Source organism: Takifugu flavidus, chromosome 9 (genome assembly GCF_003711565.1).
Source record: "Takifugu flavidus isolate HTHZ2018 chromosome 9, ASM371156v2, whole genome shotgun sequence".
Taxonomy (NCBI): domain Eukaryota; kingdom Metazoa; phylum Chordata; class Actinopteri; order Tetraodontiformes; family Tetraodontidae; genus Takifugu; species Takifugu flavidus.
In genome coordinates, this window is record NC_079528.1 from 11,447,541 (window position 1) to 11,473,992 (window position 26,452).

Below are 26,452 nucleotides of genomic sequence, written 5' to 3' on the forward strand. Positions count from 1 at the left end.
CTGTCTGTTCCATAAGTCATCTTGGCCCAAATATGACTGTGGCGTTTAAAGTGATGGCTCCCGTCCACGTCATTTCTCTGTCCGCCTTTATTTAGGTCTCGTCTCAGGAAAGAGCAGCACGCTCGCGCTGGAGTTTTCCAGAGAATTAATGAATCTCTTTTGCGTCAGAAAGGAGAGCGATCGTGCTTTTAACAATAATAAATGCTTATTAATGCGGACGTGAGCCAGTGATGAAGCTGCACCGAGGCTCCGCTTACATCGACGACCTGGTTTCTGTGAACACGTTGGGCTTGGAACCAAACTTGGTAATGGCACAGACCTGACATCAACATTTGCATCGCTGCTTTTAGAAAACAGTTGCCAATAATGGCAATATGACAGAGGAATACCATCAATCCGTGTTGTGTCTACTCAACATCAAACACACAGCCTATTATCTCAGGAATTCCTCCCAGCCTACAGACTTCAGCTCCGCATGATGCTGACACATCCTTTGTTGGTCCTCCCAGAGAGCAAAGCCATCGTGCACATGTTTATTGATTGTTAACAGCAATAAAATAAACCCTTTTTTGTGCTAGGTTGCTTCCCCGAGGCTGCGCGACATGCTGTGGTAAGGTTTGAGGATATGAGCTCGTTAGATCCCAGTTAACCCATCAGATTTCACCTGCTCCCTGGTAGCATGAACGCCTGGTCAGGTCACAGACGCCAGGTCTGTGAACCTGCCACACGAGGTAAATGAACCAGAAAGCAGCTTTTATGGCAGTTTTAGAGCAGCCACGTTTGAGTCTGCAGCCGCTTTAGCAGCTCTGATTAGACCTGCTGCGTCTGTCTCGAGGCCTCCGCGTGACTGACGCGTCACCTTCTGATTAGGATCCATCACACAGATCCCGCCGCTGTCACAGCCTTGTCAGTGTCTCTCTCTTCCCCGGCGCGTGGGAGAGGTTTGCATCCCATCTGCGCCCCCGCGTGACCCTCAAGGTCGTGCTGCAGCGGGACAGCAAGACTAACGTGCCTTCCTGAGTGGAGCTGCTACATAGTGCCGATAATTAAAAGTCAATCCTCTGGTGGAGAAGCCGAGGGATTAAGGTGCGACTAAGAGTCCATCCAGAGCTAAACACACAGGAGCTGGGATGGCAGCCACAAGCGCACCTCCCCGTCCAAGTCGCCTCAGCTCCCGACTCCCCCTCATTAATCTGACAATGCTCAATGTGCGGAGTACCGTAATTGAGTTAAAATGTCAGGCTGGATTCAGCGTGAGCTCATGCATTTATACATTTATATGCAAAAACCAGCCGATCACTCTGTCCTGCAGGCTCTGGAAATCTTTAAAAAGAAAACCTCTCAGAAAAAGGACCCTTCAACGAGCCAAATTAAAATGAGCGAAATGTGATACAGACATATAACATAGACGGTTCAGGACAGCGTCTCCATTTAAGCACAGCACAACGAAAGCAGCTAATATGGGGTTATTTTTAATCCGGTTTAGTAAAACACCTGCAAGGATGATGATATTTATGGGTTCCCACTTTTCCCAATTGGTCACAATTCAGTTACCAAATTCCACAAACACGTCGAACAAAATGAAGCAAAGTGAACAATAAATGAATCGCTTTCATCAATCATGTGGTTTTTTTCCACATGTGAGTGACCTGTTGAGCACTTTCTCTGTGTTTGGGTGGGGGTGTTGGAAGAGGGGGGGGGGGCTGATGGCTGACGCACAATGTTTGTGTGTTGTTGCCATTGAGGTCATGCAGGAAATGCGGTCAGGATGTGTGTTTCCCTGGCAGCAGGTACAAAGTCACTGTTGTGTGTTGGGGCATAGCTGATAATTGCGCAGTTCTGGGTGTGTGTGTGTGTGTGTGTGTGTGTGTGTGTTGTGTGTGTGTGTGTGTGTTGGGCTATATCGGGACGAGGCGACCAACGCCCTCGCTCATAAAAAGGCTGTCCCGAGACTCCCAAAGTTTCCCCAAAGGTTCCCACCAAAACTATTTCTAGATTCACTCCATTGTGTTAGCCAAAACAAAGCTGCTGCTAGCTGCTTCTTTCATTAGCATCACGCTAACACCCAAAAACCCACTTACCTTAAACCGGATCCATAAATCTTTAAAGTGTAGCTTAAGTAGATGGTATTAATCATGGGGTCCTTTTAAGACCATTCACATTAACAGCGATGTCAAAGTGCAACCACAGAGGAGCCACCAGTTGAGGGCTGTGGTTGTACTGGGTGGATCCCAATGTTCCCGTGCAGGAAACAGTGGTTTGGCGCGCTGGAAAAATGAATCTACTTGGTTGAGACAGTCATGCGTGTGGTTGGGTTTGCTGATGGGGCATGACAGGAAGCACATCAGCATGCTAACACAAAGAAAGAAAAACAGGCTGTAGAGACGGCTGAATGGCTCTGGGTTCGGGAGAAACATCAAACTGGAAGTCCTGATGGGTTTGATTGGCTTTACAAATCGAAATTATGGCCAATTATGATAAGAAAAATGCTGAAAATGCATTAAGTGGTCATCAGGTATCCTACTGGTTCCTCTGCAACATCCTCCCATGATGAGAGGACGGCGTCACAGTTGTTGACGGCACATCTGGGAGGCAGATGATGGGTCCAGGTCGTCCCAAAGCTCTTTCAGACTGATGCGTGGTGACTGTGTCTGAGGGCAACAAGCTCTCTGTCATGTTCAGGAGCCATCTGTGAATGATCCCAGCTCCGCTCATCATGGAAGCAGCCATCAGCAGAAGAGTTCAGGGTGTTCTCAGAGGGACGGTTCTGGTGCTCGGTGCATCCGGGGAGGTTTCATCAGAACTGTCTCCTGGAGAGGCTTCATTCTTACACAATTTTCAAGCTGGACTACAAGAAAACCCTCTTTTAAAACCAGCGTCAAGCGGTTGTAGCTGTCTAACATATTTTGTTCAAACACGTGTGGGATTGAAATTCTCCTTTTGAAGTCGAGATCCTGGCGAGTTCTGGTGCTGTATTGTGCTACATGTTCATTTTTAAGCACCTCAATCTTTTTTTTTTTGCTTTTCTCAGCAGGAAAAATCAGTAATGGCAACAAAAACGGCAGCCCGGATGCGTGGATTGAAATCGGAGGTGATCGGGGGTCATCTCTGTCTTTCTTATGGCCTTATTGACATTCATAGCTTGTAGACGTTTCTCTGGTGCCCTCCGATTCCGCTGGGGAGGGAACTACAGACTGACAGCATAATTTTTGCAGCAGCTTCAAAAAGGGATGACGAAAAGATAAACAAGGCATTGTGGGGGGAGGAGGAGGAAGCAATTATGTTCTTTTGGCAGGTTTATTACAAATCTGTTTCCAGCCAGTATTTTCATAACAGGAACCTTTGATCGGCAGCTCTCTGATGCCTGAATGTGGGTAGAACAGAGCCCCACCTGTGTCTATTCATAGTTAGCTAATTTTCCACTTGGAGCAAAGTTTTTTTTAATTAAAACACTATTGTTACACTCGTACCACACATTTCTGACTGCTGGGGTGGCAGAGCCCCCCCCCCCAGTTATAACAGCAGCCTCACACTCTACCCCTCCCCCCCTCTTAATTTTTATATAAATCACTCTGAACGGACACGGTAGTTTTAATTTCTCCTCCTATGTTGTGTGGAGCACCAGTTAGTGGGCGTCACTATTAGTTCAGGAATTAATTCCCAAGAATCTACGGCCCTGACAGCAGCAAACACCGTAACGGCAGCCGCTTTTAATGAAGGTGTTGGAGTTTCTCAATGCCATGGCAACGAGGGTGGCATCCCACTATCTGCCTGTCGCTACCAATGATTCCTTATTCCACCTCAGACCAGCACATATCCAGCACCATAAGTATCTTCTCTCTCACCGCTGCACTGATTAGAAGGTCTGATAAGTGTGTTCCCACCTCTGCACCTTCAGGCATCTCAACCTACACTCACCACATGAGCTCACAACAGGAAGTAGTGAGCTCACAACAGGAAGTATTTGTTGTGAGCTCTAAACTCTGAGGTTTCAAGGCTCTTTGCAGATGACATGATGTTATTTTCCATTAGAGCCAAAGGTGGCGCCTGACTAAATAAATTATCTCCCTAACTGGTGACCACCTCATCCCACCCCTTTTCCTTAATGACCTTCCACCCTCCACACACACACACACACACACACACACACACACACACACACACACACTCACACACTCTCCAGCTTTAACATTCAGGACACATCCTGATGTAGCGTGTTCACAAGGGCCCCCTAATAACCAGCAAAGGAAGAAAGCAGGTAAAATCCAGGCAGTTAAGGGGCGAGCGGTTCGTCCGTCCACCGGGAGCCGTGAAGTTGCTGCTCCTTTGCATCAGAATGAGTCGGTGGAGGTGGCTCAGGTCTCTGAGACAGATGCCTCCTGGGCGTCCTGCGGTGGCTGAGCTGGGTAAGGACACAGGTAGACACCAGGACTGAGAGTGATGACTTCATTTCTATTTGCTGTGTGATCTGGATGCAGGGGGTGGAAGGCATTGCGGAGTTTTGTTGTATTTGTTTGTTTTGTTTTTTTTACTGTGTATCCTGGGAATTCAACTCTGAAAACAGCCCAGCAGAAGCTCAGTAGAGCCTATTGTTTGAGAGCAGGACTGGAAGAAACTGCAGCATAAACGGACTGGAGTGATATAAGTTAATCTCCCCATTTTGTGGTTAAATCACAGCTTTCGGCCTCTGATTACGCAACCACAACAGTGGGACGCTGATGTCCACCGACGACGAGACAAGCACCGTGTCCTCGTTTATCTGGGCCTCGGTGAACACTAAATAAGAGTTCATTAGTCACTATTCAGCACATAAAACGCAGTGAGAAGTATGAATTAAATGACTACATGACAAGGATGCACAATTCTCATCATTAAAGCATGAAAGACCATAAAAGAAGAAAGAGAACCCAGCAGGGGACCATGAGGGTCTCAGATATCTCAGGTCACAACAATGATACAAGCTGGACCTGTATCCTAATAAGACCCTTTAAAATGGGAGGGGCCTAAAGGATGGAAGGTCAGGGCCCCTGAGCAGCTTCTTCCCTATAGGCCCATGAGCAAATCCTTTAACTCCCAATGCTCCTTGTGAAGGGGCGGGGGGGGGGGGGGGGGGGGGGTGTCAGTACATTTACACCATTTGTTTGGTTTTTGCTTCCCTTCTTCATCATCATCACCATCATCATTGTTTTGCTATTATGTATCCTCTCTCTCTCTCTCTCTCTCTCTCTCTGCTGCTGGCTCTTAACTAGGCTGGCTCCAAGCCCACAGGTAGGACCCCCCCCCTCCTCGTTCTCTATTTTTAACTCCACTCTGCAGGAGCCCTCCCTTTTTTTGTCGCTCTCTCCAGCTCGCGTCTCCTCGGCACCTCTACCAGACACATCGGATCAATGCCTCCAGACCACTCGAGCATATTCAATAAAAATGCCGGTCGTGATTGTTGTTCACACCCACGGCGGCGAACCCCCGCTGTGAGCGGCGCCAACACTGGTGCGTTACCAGCGCATATGTGCACAACCTGGCAGCCCTCCCAGGCCCCGGCTGAGGGGACACATTAAGCACTTATAAGCTCAGGTCATCGTCCTGAGAACCCGTCCTCTCCACTGGCAATTCCAGGTGCGTAACCTCTTCATAATGAGGACCGTACATGTCGCGTTCTCGGGGTTCAGCGGGAACCAGCACACGCCGTCTGAGTGGCGTGGAGGACTCTCTTCTAGACTGTAATTCTTCACGCCTCTGTGATGGAAATCAAGGGTTTCAGATGGATTCTCCCGATAATGGCCCCTTCCGTGTGAGGTTGACTGGTTTGAGGCCGTAGTTTCACGGTGACACGCCGACATGTTACCATGGCTACCTATCTGGGATTTCCCAGGAAATCTGATGTTTTATTGGTGTCTCAGGTGGTTGAGCTTGTTTAATCCTAGTGGGGGGGTCATTTAGGCTACATTTCCACTCAGATATCTTTAAAGTAGTTGGCTAAAATTGGATAAAGCTGTTGGAGGAGCTGCAGACAAACAGATCAATGCTTCCAATAAACCTGCATTTTGTGTCGTTTGTTTATATTGAAGCACTTAATCTGAACTTCATGGTCGACTTCGATGCAAAGTTAGGGAGAGACAGAAAGAGAAATTGAGCATTAAAAATGGCTAAAGAGCCTTCCAAAGTTATTAAAGACCTGATTTAACCTGTCTGCAAACATTTGTTGGAGTTACCAACAGTTTCTAAGGAGCATTTTAAAGATCCGATGGCTGAAACTGTAGAGAAGGAAGCCCTGACTGAGATAAGAAACCTTTCATCAGCTTTAACTGAAGGCTCCGACTCAGTAATAGGCCTCATCTGGGTTCCCAGACCTGGCATTTAGAGGGACGGGCTCATTGTGCAGCCGTCCTCCTGATGCTGAACTGATACTGCTCGACAGAGAATTCATTCCAAGTGCCAGCAGCACACGCTTCCCCAGGCAGAGATGCATCCAGACACTCACACAGTCTCAAGGATCAACTTTTCTGTCTGTGTTTTGTCTGTACTGGATTTAACCCCCCCTGAGATCTCTTCTGTCTTCTTTTTCCAACTCTTTTCACCAATGAATTTCACTTCTTATCCCCCTGCTCTTGTCTCTTCTCTTCTCATTTTGATGCCTGAGAATCCTCAGCAGCCCAGTTTGGTCAGGTAAAAGATGACATGAAAGGTTTGCCTTCAGAATTCTCTTTCGGCGATGCCTCCCGCTGCATCCTGCTCTGCAGGAGAAACGGGGTCTCCTTGCTCGGCAAACGCTGTGAAAGAGCCTTGATGGTGAAATCCTGTCTGAAAGGAAACATGATGTGCAAGAGAACAGAGCCGCGTCGACTTCCAGCTGCAGAGGTCGTGCCTGATCGTTGGGGATGATTGAAGCAGCCCGGCGTCCAGGCGGAACGGCTGCTCTGCTTTCACTTCTTGCTCAGTCTGGAGTCCATCACGGGAGGTGGGGGTGCTTTTCAAAGTGTTCCTCACGTGCTTTCATCACTCCGTGTCTCGGAGCCACGCTGATATCTGAGTTTCGCTGGAGCAGGAGCTCCGAATGTACCCACCTTCACTGGCTCAGGGAGGAAATTGAACAGCTTGTTCCACCTCAGAAACATCCCATGTCCTGTAGTTTGATCCTCGTTGCTTTTGGAAACCAGCACACCTACTTCAGTTAAGCCACTTATTGCCATTTAACGGAACAAGGCAGCAGCAATCGTAGGTTTGATTCTTGGGTCTTGAACCCATTTCTGCTTCAACAGAGCCCATATCTGCTTTTCTTCATGTACTCCAGTTCCTTGCCTGCTAAAGCACCTTGCTCAGACTTAAATTGACCCATAGCAGTTGTCAGATGCTGTTGTTCTGCTTTGAAAATGTCTTCTTCACCAGCTCTGGTTATTATTTCATTTCTCACGAAGCAGTTGCCTGTCTCAGACTGGCACCAATTAGGACTGGATCAAACCAATAGACAGAATCAGCCTTTGTGAAAGTAAATATTCTAGCTGCAATCAGAAAAGTCATTTTTGTGGCGCCATAATGGAAAACTGGAGATGCAGCAGATGTGCTGTGTTTGCTCTCAGGACTCGATCGATCATTTAGAACAAGCGCTCTTCTCCGTTATTAGTGGGGGATGGGCGAGACCCTGCAACATGTGGAGGCCTTATTTGAACCCAAGGCAGATAATCAGGTCTGAGGTGACAGATTTATCCTCTGAATGTGTGTGTGTGTGTGTGTGTGTGTGTGTGTGTGTGTGTGTGTGTGTGTGTGTGAGAGAGTGTGGGGGGGTGACAGCGAACCAACTGACAGCTGCTCATTGCTAAAGTCACAGGTAGACAAAGAAATCAATCAGGGTGGGACCGACCTCTACAGATGGCTGACATTTGGTCGATGAGCGCACTGTTGTTCCTCAGAGATCCAAAAGAGGGACGAGAGGAGCTGTAGGAAGCCATGAGCTGCGGGGGAGGAAAAAAGTGTCGCGCGGCCCTGCTGAATCAGAACCTCAGCAGGAAGCAACTGTAAGGTTTGAGGTGGTGTTCTTGCTAACCTGGGGAAAACAGGCAAAGTGGACCGCCCTGGTAAACCAGGCTGGAGATGTTGGTGGCAAACCCCAGTGTCAACTGTCATTAGATGTGCTTAGATTTACCCGAGCAGCTTCTCGATGGCACTGGAGACAACATGGCCAACACACTGTGTTTTAACAACAGCTCATTTGGGCAACAAATCTCAGGTGTGAAATGCCTCATCATTACTGGAACACACTCGAAAATGTTATGCCTCTATTTATTCCTTAAAAGTCACCTTCTGACCAGGATCCACATGAGGAGCACATCTGTGCAGCAGGACAACTGGCACACGGCTGAAGTGGCAACTGAAGAAGCCCGGTGTTGTTATTGCCCACCTGCCTCCCCAGCCTCTCTTTCATTTCCGCCTTATCAGAGCATCTCAGTTGTGCCACACAAAACATCTCTCCCCCAATATCTCCGCTCCATCTGCCTCGGCAGGCAGGAGGAACTTTCCGTCCTAACGCACCGTCGCGCTCTCGTATGCATGAGGCCGCCCCGCGCTCGTGTTCCACCGGGAGCTGCAGCAAATGAAGCAACAACCCCGTCGCATGTTTACAGAGCATTAGGGCTGCTTATCCGCGGCATCAGAGGAGTGAACCTGAGGATTTCGCAGCCAGGCCGGCGCTCAACACGAGCAAACGTGTTTCGGGTGCAGGTTTGGCACCGCGGTTGACGAGACCCACTTAAGCCCTTATGAATCTCCAGCAGCACCTTAAACATGAGCGATTTTGTTGTGTTTAAGCAGTCGAGAAGAGAGATGAGCAGAATTCCCGTTGGATAATCACACGCTGCACTGCTGCAGGCATTGCCCTTCAAATAAATGATAAATACCTGCTTGGCCTGAGTGAACGGCGCCCCCCTGGTAATGTTTGTATCCATGCGCTGCATCCTAAAGTCTATGTGTTTGTCTTAGAGTCCATGATCTGCCCAGGTTTAGGCTGCTTGTATCTCATATCCTGCATCTGTGTCTCCCACCTCCCTCTGTTTTATCTGCTGCTTTAATCAGGCGTCTGATCACAGGCCCAGGAGGATGAGGGATAATTAGATTAGGCCCGTACACGTTTGCACATTCTGATCATTCCCTGCGTTCTCTGTCTGACCCATATCTTCTCCGAACGCCTCCTCTCTCTCTCTCTTTTTCTGTTTTCCTGAGTAATCTCTTCCGCTTTCATCGCCTATTTCCGTGGCACAGCAGCAAAAATGGGATGTTTGCATTTTAGTTTGCCAACCACCACTGATGCCAGCGTCAGGAGGCCTCATCTGAGTTCGTTATTTCAGTCGCTTTACCTTTGGCACGGGGCAGCACTTTGATCCGGGGTTACGTAATAATCGCCTCCTCCCCCGCCGCAGAGCCCTTCTCTGTGCAGCTTCTCTTGCGGCTTTTCCATTTTTATACTGGTGACTTGTTCAAACAGGACAAATGTCACTTGAATATTGTTTTGCTCTCCAGGGTTGGAGTTAAAGAGAGAACCTCAACAGGAGGTTCCTCTTTATCTGCTGGGACAGAGCTGAAGGGAGGGAGCCATTTCACTCTGCATTTCACAGGAATTATGGGATATTTGGTTTACATGAAAGACCAGATTTGTATAAATGACCAGCACCTGTTTGCTTCGAATGTCCTCTGATCAGGTTCTTACTATTTGATGAGGCATTTATGAAATTAGAGTTTCGTAATACAACTTTTTCACTCTCCCGGACTTCAAAATCAAATCTGGAGGCACCTGTTGTCTGGGTCCTAACCAAAACTTCCTGCCATCAGGTTTTACCAAAATTTACCTAAAAGTTTGAAAGAAATGAGAACCATAACCAGGACGTCTGTGTAGATCCTCAATCATCCAGGTCAGTTATCCAAAGGCAGTTTTCTGTGTCAACTGGACTGTTTTTCTCCTCTTTTGAAGTTCTTCAGAACTGAAGAAGCCTTCTGGACAGAAGGCGAAACATCTTCAAAAGAGAAGAAAAACAGTCCAGTTGACACAGAAAACTGCCTTGCATAACCAGGACAAAACATACAAATGATTAGGTACATTATATAAATCCTTTTTATATAATTGAGGAAAATGAAGGGAAATTCCATCCAATATAGCCAACCCTGCACGATGAACCTGTCTCTTTATACCCGCTGCTTTCATGGGTCATAAATGTCCCCTCTCCTCAATAAACATCTCCTTTCTAAAACAAACCCACTTCTGTCCTCGAGGCTGTAAAAAAAAAATCCAAAATTAAAAAAGGTGCAGCGTTTCACCATAGCTGCTCTGGAAAGGAGGAGCGAAATGAGAAGTGAGTCACCACAGGCAACTCCAGGCGGATGCATTGGAGGGGAACAAATAATGCAGGATCATAAGATGTGTCAGAATAAAAGTGTTGCTTCACAAAACTTTGTGGGTGTTTTACAGGCGCCCATTTACCTCCCACCTGCATTTTGTCTGGATTAGAAAGCACAAACTGCTGGTCGTCTATCTACGTAGCCTCTTATTGTGCCACAGTTTCAGCATATTAAGTCCACCTCTGCAGTTCAGCCTGTCAGGAGCAAGGAAATGAAAGCTCAGGCCCACAAACACCGATGCGACACAGCAGCACCGCTGACGTGCTGCTGAAACTGACCAGATATCAAACCACAGTGTAACTGTGATCATCTCTGTTTGGGGGAAATCATCGTCATATTTCAGCCTTGGATTTCTGTCTAGCATCGATAAACTAAATTTCCCAGCTACCAAACCGGACCAACCCACCATCTTAACCCTTAAACAGTCCTTGGGAGGTCTGGGGACCAGCCAAAATGGCCAAAACTGTCCTCACTTTACTAGTGATTTTGTAGTAAGGAAAAAGTGCACACACACACACACACACACACACACACACACACACACACAGAAAGACACACACGTTGCTATTCAAAGACACGTGGTGTCACATAGCCACCATTATGTGATCGCTGTGGTTTACACTGTCAGCTTCAATCTACTGTTTTCACCCTGACCTCGCATCTGACCCTCTGCCCAGCGTGATGGGGTCCTGACCTCCTCGCCATCTAGGTGTGAGCCCCACCGCTTTAATTTGGCCTCCGCGTGGGCGCAGCAGGAAGCAGGTGTTTGTGGATCCAACCACTACACCAGTGTCAGTTTGCTGCAGGTCTTATGGACCCGAAGCCATTTTAGTCGGACGAAACAGGTCAGCCTTCAATGACCCCACCTTTAATTCTCCATTGCAGCGCCCCCTAGTGGCTACTCCGATTATGATCACCTATTTGGGGTTTATAACATACTTTGAGAAACATGCGTTAGTGGGGTTACGATATTATGATTTTCTGCGCCATTATCGCTCGTTTGTTGCAAATTAGGGTGGGTCAGATTGTGTTTGGCAGCTGTTTAGCTGGGCTAACAGTTGGTGAGGGCAATCGACTGGAGATCAGTCTTTATTAACGCAGCAGCAGGAAACGTGTGCAGGCACAGAATATTAATAACACCATTTTCTACACTCTGCAGAATCTTCTTGTACTCTGAAGGGGTTGGGGGGGGGGGGGGGGAGTCTTCCTTTTTATCCCTGTGCAGGGTTGTTTTTCTTTTCCAAATCCGCCATGTTGTGACTGTACACAGACAGACAATAAGTCCCAGATGAGCTGTGAGCTGAAGGCTGCAGAGGAGAGAGGAAGGGAAGAGCTGATGCATTTCCTCTGGCTACGCGCTGCTTTCTGCATTGGTGATTCTTCACGCAAGTGCGCTTCATGCACATCATTTTTAAGTATCGGGGCTGATGGTAATTTGATAGCTGATGCGCCGCATCAGTGGGTCAGAAGAGCAGAACAGCGATGCGGCGGGACAAATCCCCCCAACTTCATACTCATCAGCATGTTCAGTGTGTTTTGGGTGGTTTTATCATTGCTCATCATCAGTGATGCTGGGCTTCTTGCGGTGGAGGAGTTTAAGCTAAGGTCGTCCAAAGCAGTTGAAAGGTGACGGTTTGGAAGCTCATTTTCTCACTGGCTGACCATCACAGTGCCTCCTGACCAGTGCCTCCTGACCCTGGATCATTAGTATCATAACTGTGAAGACAGTAAATCAGATCTGATGAATCACAGCAAATAAAAAAACTGCATGTTAGAGTTCAGGTGTGGATCATCCAGAGACTTAAACTAAACATTGCAAGTGAAATAATCTACCCCCCTTTTTACCTTGACTGATGCCCTGCGTCCTAGAATGGGGCCTGTCCATATTGTCAGACTGGTATGGAATGAAAACAAAGGTTAGCTTAGCTGCCCCCGACTGTAGCGCATCTTCAGCCCCAGCACTCAGAGTGGTTGCTCGTATTCATTCGGTGATGATTGAGCACAGAATCCCAAATTATTCCCACAGCTCTTCTCTCAAAATAAAATAGGCCTGGCACAATCCCAGCTCAATAAAAAGTTGGGCGCTCTGCTAAACTTACTTAAAATGAGTTACTTTGCTACTTAAAATGAGTTTTGTTTTTTTTAATCAGACAATACTTCAAAGTAAAACAATGAGTAAATGAAATAACAGACAGGGAATTTAGAACTACATAGATGATGTGATGTTATTTATCTGATAGATTCTGACCTCACGAGCACCCTCCCCCTCCAAAAAAGAACTTCTAAAATTGGCACAGTGTTAAGTACTGGTGGAGATAACAGCTCCCCCATCCCCCAACATGAAAACAGCTCAGGCAGCAGCAGTAAAAGGCAGCTTGGCTTCCAGGTGAGCGGCGTGCAGTGACAGCTCAAGCGCTGCGTCGCCATCACAAGTGGGCGCTGAACACATGCATGCGGCGAGACGTGTGTCGTGCTAGCGAAGCCGCAAATTAGAGTCGACTTCCTGCACAGTTTGCGAGCTTTCATTTATTGATGAAATGCTACGATTCAGTTTCCTTCAGCAGCGTGTTAGCTTTGGTCTGTGGGTCCACGTGGCAGCAGTGCCGTAGCCGGGCGTCTGCACTGGCGTCTGGTAACTGTGGAAATAATTGTTTGTGCTCTGTCTGACTTTCAAACTCCAAACTCCCCGAGAGGCAGGGATGCTTAAAGAACTTTTTAAGCCATTATAATTCACCTGACGGTTAAATATTGTGCATCCAAATCGATAAGACTACATAACTCACGCTGTTGCTGGTTCCACCAAATATGCAAGATGACCTTATTTCTACCATCTCGTCTTGATCGATCCTGCATGTTTGCAGCTCACAGTCCGATTTCAAAAGACCAGAAAATAGCTTTTAGAGCTAAACACACAGAGACAATGAGCTCAGAGAAGCTGTTTGTGGTCTCACACCTGCAGCTCACACCTCACCTGGTAATATTTACCCATAAGCAACAGGCCGACGGATCTGTGCCTGGTAAAAAAAAAGGGAATTTTCACAGCTTTGCAACACAACTGAATCCTGGCAGATTTCTTTCATAAAAGTGTTTTTTAAATCAAAGTTGGTTTATTGGAGAAAAAAAGAGGCTCAATAAAATATGGATTCTAGAAAAGAAGCATAACAACAATTTAAAAAGTTTGATATTAAAAGGTGCAAAATTTCGAAAGTTATGCAGGAAGCTGTAGCTCTGTGGTCCGCTTGGGCTTTTCCTTTATAGATTCAACAATAGAATTTAATTTGCAATCATCAAGCAAAAAGAAAAACACATTTTGTCAGAGTAACTCCCTCTTCTCTCATCATTTTGAGCCTGCGTGATGTCTTTTCCCTGCAGACACCCTCATAAGAAAGCTATTCAGAAATATTAAGTCTGTTAATTGACCTTCATTTAGTCGGTTTATTTCTTGGATATTTTCTACCTTTTGGGCACTATTTCAAATATTAATGCCAAAGAGCGAAGCAGCACACTGGAGAGGTGACGCATCATTACCAACAGTTGCGTCATTATTGTTCAGGACATAAAAATGAAACGAAGCTGCATGTTGACTCCTGCAACCCAGACGTGCTCACACTCCCTCTGTCTCCCAGATGTGAACCCCCATATTTGACCCTACAACCCCCCCACTCCCGCCATCACCCCTACCCCCAAGCTTAAGTACCATATTTAGCCATAATGTCAGTGTGTCATGTGACGTCAGGTGCCGTCAGGTAACCCTGATGAACCTGGTTGGCGCACCAAACCGAACCCGCCGGAGCTCCTGTCGCTTTAGTCTTGTCCGGGGGTGGGAGGAGCCGCTTTCCTGTGTGTGTGCGTGTGTGTGTGCGCGTCTCTCTCTCTCTCTCTCCCTCAAACTTGTCTGGTCCTCCCTCCTGACAGCAGCAGCGGCGCAGCGCAGCGTTGCTCCTGCGCCGTGCGGATCGGACTGCGCGCTCTCCCGGCTCGCTTCAGCCACTTCGCCTTTACTCCCGCGCTTCTTTCCAAGTTCATTTCGGCCGACCTTCAAGATGACAGGAAAAAAGAGGGTTCGGCGCGTAAAGCTGGTAGGTGTCTGAGACCCGCTCCGAGGTGTCCGGTCCGTGTGTGCGCGCTTCAGGGTTGACGCGGCGTGAGGCGAAGGAACCCGGGGAGACATTTGGAAAGGGGAACCAGCGTTACAGTCACCGTCCGTGTGTTGCTTAAACTTGGTGGGTTTTGTTCAGACTGCTGTTGTCAGGTCTTAAAAACGGTGTCTGGGTAAAAGAGACACCAACTGATGGGGTGGCGGGGAGAGTTGGCCGCCAATTTGCACAGAAACCGCGCAGATAGTTGTTAATTACATAAATAATTCACCATCATCTCAGTGCAGCAGAATATTTGATCTAGTTTAGTTGTCTCTCCGCTATGAAACGGCTGTGGACCCAGTTCTGTCCCCTCATGCATGTGTTTTTACTAATGATCCAGGGAATCTTTCCTGTTTTCCACCAGGCAAACACGGTAATTCAGCACTTTAAATGTTTTTACGGGTCCTGACCTGGAAATGTGGAGGTTTTCTAAAATCCTCTGCCCTGAACAGTACCAACCCTTCTGTTGTACAGTTTGAACCGTGTAAATCTGTTTTCATCTTTCCGGGTTTGGAAATATGCCTGTTGACGTGTTGAGCAATGCGATTGTATCACTGACGGCTAAAATGTTGAGTCTCATTTAATGGTCGAATTCAAAAATGAGATTTCCCTAAGTGGCAGAGGAATGATGGAATGTGGGTGAGTCGTGAAGAGTCACAGCAAATAATTCAGCCTGCTGGATGCCAAAGACCAAATTCCCGCATCCTGATCCTGCTGAGCTCAGCTGACAGTAGGCAGGAATGTTGCTCGTAGTTGGGCTGCTTTAAATGCCTCTGACACGTTGATCAGCATTAACAGGGAAGGTCACCGCTCCTGTTAGGAGATAAATGTCCTGGTTTAGTAGATCGCTGCCTCGCAGGTGCCTGTGTAGCCATTTTCAAACCAGCAGCAGCTTTGCAAATTCTTAAATCATATTTCCAGTGTGTGTGGATGTGTGTGTGTGTGTGTGTGTGTGTGAAGCAGACACAGAGGGCAGAGTCTCTCTCTTAAGTGCTCTGTGGTTTACCAAGCGGTGGGTTGAGCTTCGTTCCATTGCACAACACGGCTCATCGGACCGATAACTCCAGTTCGTTGTCGTCTACGGTCTTCTTTCAGTCCTGCACTCACGGACAGTGATGCCATGTTCCTGTTAACTGCCTTCACGTCTCTGTTCCTCATTCAGCTGAGTCCTCCGGTTGCTGTTCCGTCTCGGCCCGTCATTGAGCAGTTCTTTTGGTGTCTTGTGTGGAAAGTTCAAATAAAAGACCCCTAGTGGATGAAGCGAAAGTGGATGTGAGCATATATGACGCCAGACTGGGTGGGTGTGTGAAGAGAGAGGCATGTAGTTTAAGTTTTAATGCTCTAGATGGAGAATATAGAGGCCCGGCCTGCACGATTCTTTCCATTTTTAATCATTAGATGTCCACTGATGCACCGGGTGCATCAGCAGGTCCATTTAAACGGCCATAAAATCAAATTTTATCTAATTTCTGGAGTTAAGAGATTACTCGAGTGACCATGTAAAGACTATAATGGGGTATTGGATTAGCCCACCTAGATTTCTCCCCATTGCTTCGGCCTCTCTGCACATTTAGACCCATTAATCCAAGTGATTTTGTTCTTTGACATCTGCGCGTGTGAAAATCAACTCGTCTAAATCAGAAGTGACGTAGTCTGCTTTCAGTAGGCGTCACCAAGTTCAAGAAGACTTGATATTTTAAAAACGGCAGGGAGTTTGGGTCTCCCATCACTTTCTATATACTCTTAATGAAATCTGAAAAAAGGACTGAAGCATGTAAGCGACTTTTGTTTTGTTTTTTGTCCAGTTTCTGACTGCGTGTTGTGTTGTTAAAGCTGTTAAAATGACACTGTGTTGGTGAGATTTGACATTTTAGCTGTGTTCACTTCTACTCGACTCATAAATTATATTGTGTTCCTCACCTTCATAAAGTCCACATGAGTCTTTGAAGATATTAAAATAAGGGTGAGTTTTCGGCGGCTTATAGCTTAGCCCAGTTGGCAGACCTGGACTCCGAGAAGGACTTTTTTCTATCCATTTTTGGTGGTGACATAAGTCCTAATTTAAAGTCCAACCAATTTTTAAGTGGCGGAAAGGGTCTTGAAAGTCTTCCCTGTTTGATCAAAGTTTAAAAACGTCTGTACCGGTTGGTCATGGTGCCAGTAAATGAGCGTCTGTGTTCGTTATTCTTTGGTTTATGTAACAGCATTTAAAAAGAGATTCGAAGTAAAAAAAAAAAGGGAACGTTTCGGGAGCCCTGAATTATGGATTAAAATTTGTCGTCACGCTTTTCTCAGCTGTACCGGCTCCATTTGCAAAAGGTAATCTTGACCAGGAGGCACAGCGTGGAACAGAACACAGTGGTTCTGTTAAGTGGAAAGTGTGGAGGCAGGTGGAACGTTCCAGGATGCAGACACATCCTGTCAAAACCCTCTCTAATATCAGCACCTGGCATGCTCAGATTTACAGTGGAACTTTAATTTTATGGGCCAGGTTATAATTAGTGCCATGGAGGTGACATTGGGAATGAAAAGCATTATTGCGGGATGTGATTAGAGGGACTCCTGCAATTCAAGAACAGAGGAGACGGCGTCTTTGATGGCATGTGGGAGTCCAGGCGGACCCAGCGCGGACGTCGGTCCAATTAGGGCTCACCTGACAGGAAAATGCTTCTTTGTAGCTGAGGATGAAGGTGTAGGTAGAATGGAAAAACAAGAAGGTCCCCAGCGATGATTTGTAGTTCAACAAATTGGGTTCAAGTGTTGGAAACTAGTGAAGGAAAACACACAAAGAAGAGAGTGTTTTCCTACATGATCTGCTGGTCACCTTCTTGTTTGATGTTAATGAGTGTCAAACACACACACTCGTGTGTGTCTGCAATGGATGAAATATCACACACATCCATAGAACAGATGTATCTGTTACTCTGGAACAAAGACCTGGAATCATCCGTTTACAAGGACAACATTAGCAAGATAAAGAAGCAGCCGATGCTAACGGCGGTTGACAGCCAGCTGCTTGTATACATGTTTCCCATGATCTCACCTACTGGCACCAGTGGTTTGGGACCAGGCCCAGTTGAGCTGTCACACTGCCCACCCCAGGAGCTGCAGAGCTGGCCTGAACTCCCCTCACGCCCTCTCTCTCTGGGAGGAGCAGCAGGGGGCCGTGTAGGAAGGGAACCCCTGCTGGCGTGGCTCCGGGGGGTTGGGTTCACCCCAGACGGTTTGGAACAACTAACCATAAAAGCCGCTTATGACAGTAAAATAAAGTAGCTGTTTGATTGAAAAAAGCCCATTTTCGTGTTTCTACTGGAGGAACTCGTTACTAAGATGTTCTATTTTATCGGTGCCGCGAGGCCCGCTTTATCAGGCTGGGAGGCAGTTGTGCTGAAAACAAGTCGGGATTGAACACTGGAGGAGGGAGGCAGAGCTGATAAAATAAGGAGAGGGCCAATAGCGAGGGTAGGTGTAAACCGAAGGAGGCGCGAAAGGCGATGTTTGAGCTTCAAAGGTGTTCTGAGGAGAGCTAATAGCCACGCGGAGCAGAGGGCAAAGACAAAATGTCGCCGGGACGGAGGAAGAAGAAATAAAACCTGGCCGATACCTCAGTTTACTCATGTGCGCGCACACATTTATCATGAACCCCTCACCCACCCACCAGGCTTTCTGAAGTGATACTCACCCGTAAAAGCATCTGCTCCTCTGATGTTGGGCTCCAAGAAACGCCGTTGTGCTGCGTAGGATGCTCTGCTGAACATCCAGCAGGTGGGAGAATGTGTGTGTGTGTGTGACTGGTAAATTTCATCCAAACTGACAGGATTATGACTAAGAACCTTTTTGGTACCTGGTCCTCCGGGCTGTTCACTATTGATATATCAGTGGGCATTGTTAACCTCTGCAATTATTCTCCTCTCTGGGCCTTCGGGGAGCGGCTATTTTTAAAATGTCGGCCGTGCCGGCCAGCTATTGTTGCAGTAACAACCTATTGATTTGTGTTGGCTTCGGTTGCAGGGTTTAAGGTGTAAATACAGGCTCTTGTTTCCTCAATTTGAAAGCTTGTGATTTACAGTGTGCGAGGCCGAAAGCACCGATTCCCTCACCGCAGATGTGACATGTAGATTTGATTGTTGTATTGAGGGCTGTGATGGATACACATGGGTTTTAGTTCATATTTGGTGTCCAGATATCAAATAATCTTTGACAAATGTTTGCTGCTTTGGTGAAAATCCCCCCGCCGAGCGTGCAAGTGGCTTTCGAGGGGCACTGTGTTGCTGTCTGTCTTGGCTGAGTTTGGGTCCTTGTTGGGGCACCGGTCCTCTCCAGTGACAGGAGCCGTGCGCACCCTGCGCACGAGTTAATCGCATTAAAGAATATTAATGAAATGATCATGCAAATTAATTAATCTGGATTTATGCTCTAATTTTTACAGTCCCAATTATTGTTATTTTATTATATTAGAAGCGCAGAATTTGTTCTTTAGTCAGGTTCCACTGAGGTTAATTAGGCTGTAATTGATGGTTTATAATATCACGTCTTTTCATCAGTGCATAAGGCTGAAGTTACCTTCTTTACGTTGACGTGCACATTTTAGTAGTTAGTATTGGGCCATTTCCTGGTGACCTATGACCTCACACATCACCCGATAGTCACTAGCGAGCTAGCAAGTTAGCAACCCAGAGCTAAATGACGTCACCGTGGAGGTTCGAAGCAGTATCACTCTGTTCCTCTAATATTCACCTGAAACTGCAGCTCTGTAAGGGCTGACCAGAGCTCCGAGATTAGAACCCAGGAACATGTGACGATGGAGAGGAGGCCATGAAAAGGTCGGTGCTGCTGACGGTTGAATCTGAGCCAGTGACACAGCAGCTCGGAGAAACAATGGATCAGGTTCCCCCCCGGAAGGAAATGCCGAACATTACTGCGCTGTATAAATAGAAGACCCTGACTCTGTGGGAGTGAGAGGATGAGATAGAGGACAGGAACCCCCTCCCTGGGGTCACACCGGCTGACATGGTTTCCCACCTCTCTCCACTTGATCGCCCTTTTTTGTTTCTTACTCCAGCTGTGATCTATTTTTGATCTATTTCCTTCACATCTCTTAGTTTGTCTGTTTTCTACACCACCGACCTCGACGAATAAAAAGGCGACCACCTCCTGCTTTGCTAATCACAGCAGCTGAGAAGCTAATTGGCCCTCTTAGATGTATTGTTTGGTGGCAAGTGTAGATGTATTTATGCATAGTAAATCCCATATTTGGAGGAGGGAAGCTTGGTTTAATGTTGCTTTTTCGGTCCAGCTGCCCTCGTTTATCCTGCCTGTTCGGTTTAATTCAGCAACTTTCGCACATCCAGTCGTACACGGCGCCACAACACGCAGTGAGCCTTTGTCTGCTGAGGACGGCGGCATCCAAACAGAACATCTGCGCTGGGTTTCAGGATTGTCCGTTCCATTTCGCCATTTCACGGCTATCAGCCTTTCCATGCAACGCCAGAGAAAAGGGGGGTGGAACAGAAAGAAGCTCCTTTTCTCTGACTATCATTTATATCAGACATATACAAAAATAATAAATGTGTTTTTCTCGGGGTGGGGGGGGGGGACTGAACCTCAGCTGCCAGCCAGTTTAAGAAACAGCATGCGCACAACGTCGTGCAGCATCTGTAGCATCACAGCAGCTCGCCTCGGACCTTCTGCTAGTGCAGTTTGAAGTTCGAATGCTAAATCAGCTCTTATCTCGCGGATCAGCTGTTCCGCTCATTTGGAGCAGAACCTCCCTAGAGTCGAAGCTGTCAACTCCAGTTTGTGCCGGAAAAACTTTGAAGGAATCGGTCGTCAATCATCATCGAGGCGGTTATTGTTTCCCTGATGCTGTAGGTGCGCGCAGGCCAAGAATCCAATTTCTTACCGAGAGGAACCTCTTTAGGAGGCTGAAAAAGCTGTTTATGTGACACGTAGATTGAAATTCCAAATTTGCATATATATGGAAAATAGCTGTAAAAAGTGAGTCAGGAACTCAGTGCCTTCAATACAGTACACACACACACACACACACACACACACACAGCATCACATGGAAATAGTCAAAATAAGGAATCGGTGAATCTGGGTTGGTTGTCACTTAAAATAAGTTTATTTTTTGTGAGGCGCTTACGTGGTTTGCTCCAGAAAAGTCAATGGCTTCAGCTAAGGAAAAACCTTTTTGGATAGATGTGCAGGAGGTGTGTGCTAATGTGATTACAGCCAGACCTGTCGGGGCTGGAAGAGCCAAAAAAGTGACTGAACGTGGCCCTCATTAGTCAACCTGAGCCTCCTGCCCCGACTCGCCGCACGGTTCAAAAACCAGCGTGTGAAAAGGAAAATGGCCGTTTGTTTGTTCCATTTCTTTCAATACCGCCAGTCACACCACGTCCCTGACACCAGTCTGTCCCCATCCACGTCCTCGGCCCCGTCTAAATATCTAATAAGCTGTTCTGTCTGCCTCTGATCCTCAGTTTGTTCTCACCTGAGCAAATGCACATAAATAATGGCAGCGTGGCGCAGCAGAGGCACGGCTGTGCGGGGGTCTGATAAGGCTCGCAGGTCCTTGGAGAGCCGACAGGAGGACGTCTGACGGTATTAACATGGTTGTGCTGGCAGGCGCCCAGCGCCGAGTGAAGGACGGAGGGGAAGAGTCGCTGTCACGACCCTGAGAAAATCTCATTTCAAGTCGCCTTCGTGTGCAAATCTGCTAAACTAATTAGGAGAAAGTCTCGCTTTTCTTGGCAGGGATTGATTGTTTATTTTACTTGCAGCTTCTTACATCAGCGAACATCGTTTGTACGACACGAGCCTCATCGCTGAGGACAAGCTGTGAATGGAACCTGAGGGACCAATAAGGAAGAGGCCCCTGAAAAACACCATGAAAGTGTGTGTAGAGTTCTTGTGTGATAAAGGAACTAAATGGCGCTTCGACATCCACGCCAAATTTGATTGATTTTATTTTCTTATATTTTTGCTCAAATCCCTCAGTAGGTTGACTTATTTAGACTAACCCGAAGCCAAACCCTTCTTTATCTAATTTTATCCCAGGGTTTAATCAAATGAACTGCTCTTTAAAAAACTCTGTTGTGGTCTAATATATCAACCTCCTACTTTACCAAGTAATTTATTTATTTGAAAGGAACTGTTTGATTACTCCTGATACTCTGCCTGCCCAGGCCTGGTCTGGTCTTGAACCCAGATCCTTAGAGACTGCAGCCTTCCCACTCACCCACACCTGCAGGTGACCCTAACCAACCCTGACCCTCACCAACCCTGACCCTCACCAACCCTGACCCTCACCAACCCTGACCCTCACCAACCCCTGACCTTAACTAACCCCTGACCCTCACCAACCCTGACCCTCACCACCCTGACCCTAACTAACCCCTGACCCTCACCAACCCTGACCCTCACCACCCTGACCCTCACCACCCTGACCCTCACCAACCCTGACCCTAACCAACCCCTAACCCTCACCAACCCTGACCCTCACCAACCCTGACCCTCACCAACCCTGACCCTCACCAACCCTGACCCTCACCAACCCTGACCCTCACCAACCCTGACCCTAACTAACCCCTGACCCTCACCAACCCTGACCCTCACCAACCCTGACCCTAACTAACCCCTGACCCTAACAACCCCTGACCCTCACCAACCCTGACCCTAACCAACCCTGACCCTAACCAACCCTGACCCTAACAACCCCTGACCCTCACCAACCTGACCCTAACCAACCCTGACCCTAACCAACCCCTAACCCTCACCAACCCTGACCCTAACCAACCCTGACCCTAACTAACCCCTGACCCTCACCAACCCTGACCCTCACCAACCCTGACCCTAACTAACCCCTGACCCTCACCAACCCTGACCCTCACCAACCCTGACCCTAACTAACCCCTGACCCTCACCAACCCTGACCCTCACCAACCCTGACCCTAACCAACCCCTAACCCTCACCAACCCTGACCCTAACCAACCCTGACCCTAACTAACCCCTGACCCTAACCAACCCTGACCCTAACTAACCCCTGACAACTAACCAACCCCTGACTCTAAACACCCAACCTTATACTTTGGCGTTGTTTTAATGCAGAAAATATTCTTCAACCTTTGACTTGAACATAGCTGATTGATTGATCTCTAATATTTATAATTATAATATCTAATTTAATATTATAATAAGACTACAGATTGTCAGACTCAACACAGTTCTGTCATTTCTGACCTTCTCATTTACCACTGGGATCATTCTGGATCCTCCACTGCTGTTGTGGGGGGGGGGCAGGATGACCTTGGAGGGCGTCAGATCCAAATGCAGATAAAACCTGACAGTTGCGTCCCTCAGAAGGACAATCAGCTGATCGTAGAGATTGTTCAGCCGTTTCTAAACGAGCAGCGAGCTGAGGGTTAACTCTGAGCCGGCCTGCACTGGCTCTGGGATGGAAACACCGGCTTGGCTGCATTACTGTTTACATTCTATGAATAGAGATTACATGTTTAGTGAAACCAGTCCACACTAACGGCTGCCGGACGGAGGGAGAGAGTTAGGAGGGAGGAAAGGAGCAAGGAAAGGAAGAATGGCTGAGCAAGAGAAGACAAAGGGTGTCTCAAGGAAACTGGAGTTTTAATGAATCCAAAGATGGATGAGGTTGGGATCAGAAACTGCATCCATTCATGCTCCTTTTCGGTTTTGACCTCCATAAAATAACCTTTGAAGCCAAAAACCCGGCAGATTCTGGTTCTGGCATTCAGACACACGTCTGAATGCACGTCTGAGGGTATTTTATCCCCATTTGTCGCAGGAAAAAAACAGCTGTTCAAGCTGATTCATCCACAAAAGTGTCCCGAATCTTTTTAAACAATGTTCCGCTTCTCTCCGGGTTGAAACGCTCGGCTGCGGTTGTTGGGCTGAGAAGCGCGTTCTGAAATGATGTTTGTTAATCCAGCTCAGGAAAGCGTCCACACAGCAGCGCTCTTGTATGGTGTTTACATGAGTCATTTTAATGTGTGCACCATTCACCGGAATCCACCGTTCCCCCCCGAAAAAGTGTTAAATGCTTGTTTCTTTCCAGCACAGACCTGCTATTCTCACCTCGTATACATGTTTTTCCATCAGCTATGCTAATTGCTTACCTCATTATGTGCTGAATGGCAACTCCTTGTGGAAATAAATTGCAGGACAAAGCACAAAAACTGGCAAATATTTATGCCAAGTGGAAGGTTTTGTTTTGTTTATTCATACTTTTTACTTTGGCGCATGTTGCTTGTCTGGGAAAGTGAACTTTATTTTAAAAAAAGAGCCTCTTTTATATGATTCCATTTGGTCTTTTATACTGTAATAAATATCTGTTTGAGAGTTCTCTTAAAAGTAGCGTTTTCTGCACGCATGCCTCATCTGTTCAGTTTACCTTAGCTTAGCTTAGCGTTGTTTATATTCAGATAAAGGCTGGAAAAACAGGAAAGTAATCAAATCAACACAAGATTTCCCCCCTGGAACACCCCGTTGTTCAGTAATTAACCTGCTGATTTGCTCAGGTTTGCTTAAGGGGCAGTGTTGTCATCACTTTCGGTAATCAAAACCCCAAAGTCGTATTTGGTTTGCTGTGCATAGTCTCGGTGTTCCCACATTCTGCATATCAGCACTGATTTGAATTCCTTCCACCTGCAATCCGCGCACCGTTTCTACACTCAACTACGCATCATTTGGAGACGTTCTTTTTTTTAAAATGAGGAATTTAAATCCCGATTACCACAAAGTGGCTGACGGCCTGCTGCAGTTGTCGCCTCCCTGCTCTCTGGCGCCTTTAAAGCTTATCTTTGTGATGTTTTGCTCCTCTCCCTTCGCCGTGATAAGCCCGTGATTGACAGCTTCCACCGAGAGGGACGAGATGGGGGAGATCTGCCGTCAATATGACAATAAAATCTGGCGATCCGCTCCAGCTCCTTATAGTCGTCACATTGCTCCAGTTGCCACTATTGACTGAATATTGACTCAAATATCCATGCTACAAGGCTAAAAGCCGTCCATATGAGCTGAAGCTGCCGCTCTAGCTGCTGGAGGATGAGGGTCGTCGATGCAGAGGTGATTTGTTTCTCCACCATTGTGACTCCATCTCAGTTTCATCAAATGCTCATTAAGAGTCCCATTTTCGCCCCACAGCTGTCCCGACACTGTTCTGGAGTGAGCAATTTGGTTACGAGTGGTTTGTTTATTCCCGGCTAATTGTCTTTCTGACCGATGCACGCGTCAACAAAGAGCATTACACGTTTACACCCGGGGGACCGCGTCTGTGATCTTTTACTAAATGGTCCATTTCATTAAGAGGAAGTGTCATGAGGTCGTCTTTTAAATCTGGGAAGAGCAACAAGGTCACATCTCCTCTACTGCTGGAATTCATTATGAGCAAATCTATCAGATTTAAGTGGATGCGTAAAAGTGCATCTGTGGAAATATCAGCCAGATGTTGTGAAGTCACAGTGCTGCTCTGTTGCAGCAGACATGAAAAAGACAAAACCCATCAGAGAGTGTGCCTAAATAATTACTGTGTCTAAGTAGCAACACTGCTCAAGTAGAAGTGGGCTATTTCTGGTGGCACTAGATGATGTCATTGGCAATTCTGTTCCCATTTACCTCATGTGATCTCTTAAACTAAACCTAAACGCTGCTCTGAACGCGCACGGTGTGTGTGTGAGTGTGTGTTTTTACATTTAGCACCAGCTGTTCTCTGGGATGCTTCACCTCTGCACAATAGCAAATGAAGAGAGACAGCCAGACAGGAAGTGCTTGTGTTTTGGGAATGTGCATCTCTGCCTGTGCACATGTGCGTGTGTGTGTGGTTTGTGAATGTCTGCCTGCCCTTCTTTAGTGTCTCCTGTCGTAGCCGCTAGCGTTTCCCCTGAGTGACAGGGCAAAAGCCTAATGAGTGTGGCGATGGTGGCGCTAAAGCTAAGTGTTAATTACAACAGCGCGCTTCATTTAGCACGACGATATGATCAGTGCGGCGCGTTTGATCTCTGGCTGCTCACTCTGAACTTGGATAGTTGCATAGATGTGGGATGTGGATCACAGACTCAATGATATTCAAATTAACCCTTTGATTGAGTCGTGGTGCTGCTGTTATGGCAGGTGTTGGCACAGGCACCCTGTAATTAATTACACATCTATGATGCTGTGAAGAACAAAAGAAATCAGGGATCTGTGTCGTGTTTCTGGCTTTATTCACTAAAAGTAATTAAATTTGAGAGAATCGAGAGGGAAACTTTGCTTTGTAAGCTTCCTGGATTAGCTTGCATCCCATAATGAAACCCTTATATTGTTTACCAAAAAAGAGTATTATAAATTTTCATCAAAAAATGTGTGTGTGTGTGTGGTGTGTGTGTGTGTGTGTGTGTGTGTGTGTGTGTGTGTGTGTGTGCGTGTGTGTGTGTGTTTATAGAGTTGCAATTTCCTTCTCTAATGCGCATCATAAAGCCGGGGACAATAAATTCAGCTTATGTTTCTTTGTCAACTTCCCCATCTTGGAAACTTTTTATGACTAAACATTTAGAAGATTGCATCACAATGTGCTACAGTGCGATCACAACACCTGGATCGACTCAGGAAATGAATTGCCGCCTCTGTGGGGACGCCCGCTGTGATGGCGTCGTCTCCCAGAGCTCGGCGTCGTTTCTCCTCCAGCAGCCGGAGACGAGACGTGAGCGGAGGCCGAATCGCTGCCGTTACCTGGGTGTTGCCACTGATTTCCTGTCTTCCATCGGAAGGCCACTCAGAGGAGGTGGCGCTGATGGCGGAGAAGCAGGAGGAGGAGATCTACCCGTCGGACTAAAAGTCTAGTTTGGATCCCGTTTTGAAGGCTAAAGTGCCCTTGTTCATTTTTTATGGCTTGATTTAAAATGGTCTTTAAAGTGAA

At 47.0% G+C, this 26,452-nt stretch overlaps 1 protein-coding gene across 3 annotated transcripts in view; it reads left to right on the forward strand.

Annotated features, from left to right (window-relative positions):
- The window catches only part of mid2 (midline 2), a 78,235-nt gene that overhangs the window by 10,949 nt on the left and 40,834 nt on the right, over positions 1–26,452 (forward strand). For 2 of the 3 annotated variants that reach the window (XM_057042637.1, XM_057042639.1), the window contains exon 1: positions 14,266–14,459. The exons of the other annotated variant lie outside the window; for it this stretch is intronic. The gene's annotated coding sequence lies outside the window, so the exon portion shown is untranslated. Of the gene's footprint in view, positions 1–14,265; positions 14,460–26,452 lie in introns of those variants that run through there. 3 annotated transcript variants of the gene reach the window in all.